Source organism: Lactuca saligna, chromosome 8 (assembly GCF_052625555.1).
Source record: "Lactuca saligna cultivar CGN05327 chromosome 8, ASM5262555v1, whole genome shotgun sequence".
Lineage (NCBI taxonomy): Eukaryota > Viridiplantae > Streptophyta > Magnoliopsida > Asterales > Asteraceae > Lactuca > Lactuca saligna.
Window position 1 is genome coordinate 59,884,057 of NC_136424.1, and position 6,667 is coordinate 59,890,723.

The 6,667-nt window shown below is 38.6% G+C and overlaps 1 pseudogene; it reads left to right on the forward strand.

Moving 5' to 3' along the window:
- The first annotated feature begins 2,960 nt into the window (after positions 1–2,960).
- Positions 2,961–3,764, forward strand: LOC145013699 (18S ribosomal RNA; annotated as a pseudogene).
- The last annotated feature ends 2,903 nt before the right edge of the window (positions 3,765–6,667 follow it).

Below are 6,667 nucleotides of genomic sequence, written 5' to 3' on the forward strand. Positions count from 1 at the left end.
CTCCATTACAAGAAGTACATGAGCTTCACATAAATGACCTACAACATATATAGAAGGATGGTACCTGGAGATGAGGCAAACAAGGGTGAGTAAGACAAAGTGCATAGTAAGTCATAAACAAATATAATTGGAATACGTGAAGCATATAACAACACTAAATATAAGACACAAACATATACCTAAATATATAAAAACATATAAGAGGGCTAGGCTACTCCCCAACCATGATATTAAGCCTCCTACATGAAGACATGTCCCTCGAAAAAGCATACCCCTCCATGTCAAGTTTCACATCCTCCCCTCTCTCTCTCTCTCTCTCACTCTCTCTCTCTTAAAGTTTTGAAAATAAGAATGCAAAACAAATAACCAAAATAACTCTTTGATTAATTGGAAAATCACTCAAAACCAATGTTTTACAATCTGTTCTCATAATCATAAACTCGATTATGGACACGTATATATAGCCTAACATACCAACTTGTATTAGACTAGGAAACTTATGACCAACTTGCCATAAACTAAACTTTCCATAAATTAGATTGCTTGGACCCCAAGACTTAGCATTCCAACAATCACCCCGAATCTCTAAGTCCTTCTAGAGAATTCTTCAACCCGATCCGTATTTAAAAAACGGATTCGTCACTGTCGTCACGTTCCGAAAAATCACCGTCTTGTAATTTTTGGAGTCGTTCCGGACATTCAGAAGCAAAGTGACCCGGTTTGTCACACCGAAAACAAATCACCTTAGATCGATCCTTTTCCCTATTTTTCCGATTCTTGCCACAACAACAATTACAATTTTTGCAATCAGAATTAGAATTGGACAGTTTATTGGGCCGATTGCTTTGAGAAACCCTATTATTCCCTTTGGGCCCGCCTGACCCATGTGACCCTCCAGACCCGGATCCACTCGACCCATTAGTCCTATTAAACTCATTCGCTTTATTAGACCCATTCGATCCTTTCCAGTTTCCCTTTGTTCCCGATGAGTTACCCCCACCAGTCAACGACCCACCTCTATCTTCGGTCGATTTTTCAGCAAATAGAACCCTCGATTGTCCTTCTCGAGCATCGACTTCCCTTATTCTTTCTTCATATGCCTTCAATCGATCCACTACGTCTTCAAACCCTACCGATTTTAAATCTAGTACCTGTTCAAGAGATGCAACGATGTGAATGAAGTTTCTGGGTAATGATTTAAGGAATTTCTTCACCAATTTTGATTCCTCAATCGTTTCTCCTAATGCCGACGATGTAGACGCGATTCCGGACAGCTTTCCGGCAAAGTTGTCGATTGTTTCTAACTTGAGCATCTTCAGGCGATCGAATTCTGACATCAAGGTTTGTAATCTCGCTTCTTTGACTCTATCTGCTCCCACATTACGTGCTCTAATCGCATCCCATAATTTCTTGGCTGAATCCTGATCTCCGATCTGCATTATGAGGTTTTTTGGTAGGGCTTGATATAGCAAACCCATGGCAAGGCAGTCATTTTCTTCATTGACATCAGTTCCTGGATCAATCACAGTCCAGGCTTTGTGGATGCGCAAGACAACCTTCATACGCATTGCCCACACGGTGTAGTTAGTGGATGTGAGCATCGGACACGAAACTGAGGTTGTCCCAACCTCCTTCACTCTCACCGGAGCTTCTCCTTCTCCCCCTGTATCTGTCATGTTGACCTGACTCGTCAACAGGTACAAATCGATCTCATAGCTTCTCAACCTAAGCTCTGATACCAATTAAAGTTTTGAAAACAAGAATGCAAAACAAATAACCAAAATAACTCTTTGATTAATTGGAAAATCACTCAAAACCAATGTTTTACAATCTGTTATCATAATCATAAACTCGATTATGGACACTTATATATAGACTAACATACCAACTTGTATTAGACTAGGAAACTTATGACCAACTTGCCATAAACTAAACTTTCCATAAATTAGATTGCTTGGACCCCAAGACTTAGGATTCCAACATCTCTCTCTCTCTCTCTCTCTCCCCCCCCCTCTCTCTCTCTCTCTCTGGGACATATCCATGCTACCTAAATCAACTTTCCCTTACTTTATCGATGATTTGTGCCACACCAAACAATAATTTGAAAAAATAAAACATTAAAAAAAAAGGTAAATTAGACCATCTTAACGGCACATTACCAATGTTTAAACCCTGGACTCTATTTGTGAAATTTTGCATCTCAACGAGCAGGCTTTTAATGCGGAGGCGATGATAATATTTTTATTGACCCTAATAATGTTCTTAGTTTGCTTCTCTTTTGATACATAATGCAATTTTAAAAACCACAATAATTTCCAAATAACTCAAAATGCATTTGAATTAGCCCATGCTTAACTACTCGTATCGAATAGAACACGCTGAGCTAAATCTTTTTCATGTAAAACCTGCTTGATTTAGATTAGGAAAATCATGTGGTTTTATGAAACCATGTGCTATGGTTCGAATCCGTAGTCAATCCTATTTCCGATAGGGACAGTTGACAATTGAATTCTATTTTCCCATTATTTTCATATCCGTAATAGTGCGGAAAAAAAGAAGGCCCGGCCCCAAGTTGTTTAGGAATAGTGTCGTTGAGTATCTCGACCCTTTGGCTTAGGATTAATCAGTTCTATTTCTCGATAGGGGCAGAGAATGGATATAACTCCGCGGTAGAGTGTCACCTTGACGTGGTGGAAGTCATCAGTTCGAGCCTGATTATCCCTAAACCTAATGTGAGTTTTGATATTTTGATTTGCTACCCTGCCGTGATTGAATGAGATTGGATAAGAGTCTCGTGGGATTGACGCGAGGGGGCAGGGATTGCTATACTTCTGGGAGCAAACTCCGGGCGAATATGAAGTGTGTGGATACAAGTTAGGCCTTGGAATGAAAGACAATTCCGAATTCGCTTTGTCTACGAACAAGGAAGCTATAAGTAATGCAACTATGAATCTCATGGAGAGTTCGATCATGTCTGAGGATGAGCGATGGTGGCATGCTTAATGCATGCAAGTCGGACGAAAGGTGGTATTTCCAGTGGCGGACGGGTGAGTAACGCGTAAAAATCTGCCCTTAGGAGGGGAACAACAGTTGGAAATGGCTGCTAATACCCCGTAGGCTGAGGAGCAAAAGAATGAATCCGCCCGAGGAGGGGGTCGCGTCTGATTAGCTAGTTCGTGAGGTAATAGTGTACCAAAGCAATAATCAGTAGCGGGTCCGAGAGGATGATCAGCCACACTAGGACTGAGACACGGCCTAGACTCCTATGGGAGGCAGTAGTGGGGAATTTTCCGCAATGGGCGAAAGCCTGACGGAGCAATGTCGCGTGGAGGTAGAAGGCCCACTGGTCATGAACTTCTTTTCCCAGAGAAGAAGTAATGACGATATCTGGGGAATAAGCATCGACTAACTTTGTGCCGGCAGTAACGGTAATACATAGGATGCAAGAGTTATCCGGAATGATTGGGCTTAAAGCATTTGTAGGTGGCTTTTTAAATCCGCCGTCAAATCTCGTGGCTCAACTCTAGACAGGCGGTGGAAACTACCAAGTTGGAGTACGGTAGGGACAGAGGGAATTTCTGGTGGAGCAGTGAAATACGTAGAGATTGGAAAGAACACCAACGGCGAAAGTACTCTACTGTGCCGACACTAACACTAAGAGACGAAAGCTAGGGGAGCGAATGGGATTAGATACCCAGTCCTAGCCGTAAACGAAGGATACTAGGCGCTATGCGTATCGCCACTATGTTGTCTCTATTTTTGCATCATCGTCTTGGTGACATTGTCATGCTATAACAAATCTAGCTTGACCAAGAAATGGTTATGGATTCGTATGTTCTAAAAAAATTCTTAGAAAGATGTGATTGATAGAGTTGTAAGGCCATCAATCATCATTTAATATCAAAGCATTACTTTTACATGAGCTTTCTAATGATACCTAAATGTAATTGGTGTTGTAACAAATTTACTTGAATCTTTTGATAGATAGAGTGGTGTAGAGGAATCGATATGGTTTTGATTTTGGTGGAACTTTTGATTTTGGCGGTATTGATTTTGGCGGAGCCAGATCGAAATGTCATGGGTAGCACACGTAAATTTATGGGGTAGCACACTCAAAAATTGCACTACACCAAAAATATTCTCAAACACTGCGTCTGAAAATTTAATAGATACAATACGCTACCCCGGACACCTATATAGATCCTCCCTTAACTAAAATGGTGGAATGTCCAAATCCTACCAACGAGTAATAAATAACCTACTAAACAAACGATTTTTTGTTTGTTTATCAATAGATGATCGGCCTTCTCAAGGAAAATATCACAAGTAGGTGTAAGATGGTCTCCACCTCTATGTGTTTCCTATCAAGATTAAAACGAAATAGAAGCCAGTTTAGCCTAATTATCGATAACAAAGCACAAACACATGTTTGTTCATGTTCATGCATTTGCGTTTAATCGAACAAACAAATGAGTACAAACTACCAAACAAACGATTTTTTGTTTCTTTATCAAATTACCTTATTTTTGCCCGCTCGCTAAGATGTTAAACGAATATAAATAAGCAAACAAAAAGATGGAAAAAAAAAAAGCAATGGACATAAACAAACAGTGATAAACATAAAAGAACATATATGAATATTAAAGAATATAAACATCAAAATCAATAACTGTAAAACTTGATAAGATTTATAGGCCATTGGTATCGCATGCGGTGAGGGTTTTTGTAGCTGTTCTAAAAAAATATATGTACAAATAAAAGTAATGACACAATACATGTAACATGTTAAATAATTATCATTATCATGTTGATGTTGATGTATACAATAGTCCAAACTGTCGTACCGAAATCTCAAATGTACCTCCTTAATTTGATTCGTCATAATATAATCTTGGTTTTTCAAAAGATTTTTTCTTTTTGTATTTTTAGTTAAATTAGATTTTCAGATGATCCTTGCGCTATCAGCCATCTAAACTGAACCCAGATACGTACACACGACCGTTGATAGCCTCATTTGATTAATACTTAACAGGAATTTTCTAGATCATTTTCAAAATATTAGATGTACATTCTACTTACTACGATGGAAAATAAGTTAACAAGGGACCCGAAATGACAGTTAATCAGAAATCGAAGGGCCATTTGTCTAATCCACTCAACACCTCAAGTAACCTCTATATATACTTCAGTGGGCCATAGAGTTGCAGACTAGAGCACTTAGCACCTGTACCCTCCTTATTTTTCTTCTGAAAACAGAGCGTATATTACTATTTCGATTTCTTGATTCAAATTATAGACGAAGATGGAGATTGATTGGAATTCATTGACAGCTTTTCACTTTAGAGTCGAATCAGTTCTCGGGATATCAATGGAAGCGTTGATTGGGCGAGAATTGTACGATCCCATCCATGAACTTGGATTGACGACAGTGGCTGAAGTCTTTTCCACGAATCGAAAAGGAAATAAGCAAGAAGAAGCGTCTAGTTCTTCTGGTCATGTCAAAAATGAAGGGCAAGAATCTCCTGCAAATATCGAGGATCTCAAGAGCGAAGGAATGCAAGCATTTGACGTGAAAGATGAAAAAGACGAAGAGGTTCGTGGCGTAAATGTAGAACAAGATTTAAATGAAAACCTCAAGAATCTGGAAATCAATCCAAACGAAGAAGATGAGCAAAAGACTGTTGGAACGATTGAAGAACAAGTATCAACAGAAAACGTGGAGATACAAGATATAACAATATTGGCACGTGATTGGAGTCCGGAGAAGTTAAAATCCGCCATATCTCTTCTGAAGCAATTTGGGGAGGTACTGTTTGATGTTGGTAGTGAAGTTGAAGAGTCTACTGTTCTTGAAAATGTTGCTAGATATCGATCTGTTTACACATACCGTTTGGAAAAATTGAAGATGGAAGACGAAGCCTCTGGTTCTTCAAGTCATGGCGAAAATGAAGAGCAAGAATCTAACGAAAAAGCCAAGAATGACGAAGAACAAAGAACGACTGAAGATGTGAAAACTCTTGAAGAAAACTTTGAAAAAATGAAGGAAAAACAGAGGGAAGAAGCAGGTGCTTCTGTAATTATAGAGGAAAGTGGGACTGAAAATGCCGCTAGTTCTTCTAATCATGGCAGAAATCAAGAGCAAGAATCGTCTGAAAATGTTGAGAATCGCGCTGGAAACCCTGATGAAGAACAAGAACTGAACGCAAATGCACATAATCACGAAGAGCAAAGAATGCCTGAAAATGTCCAACAAAACCCAGTAAATGTGAATGCAAGAGCGTGGGAAAATCAGATTCCCTTTACCATTGACAACGCACTAAAGAAAGGCAAGAAAATCAAAACACCATATAAAAGACGAAGATAGAGATTTTTGTTCTAAGATTCTTTAGATTTTGATGTATTTGATCATTCTTTTATGATCACATTTGATTTCAATTCTTTGACATTAAGAGTAAATTTTGAGAGTTAGATCTGTTCGTTAGTAATTCACTAAACAAATGTACAAGTTCATCATTTAAACTTGATACTTTTATGTTATCATGATAAGTATAATTCTTTATGTAAATTAACTGAACATCATCTGATCTAATCATCTAAGGTTTTTCTGGATAGCGTATTTTTCGTTGGAGGGAAAATGTAAAAGTGGTCAAAATTACAAGTTTGATAT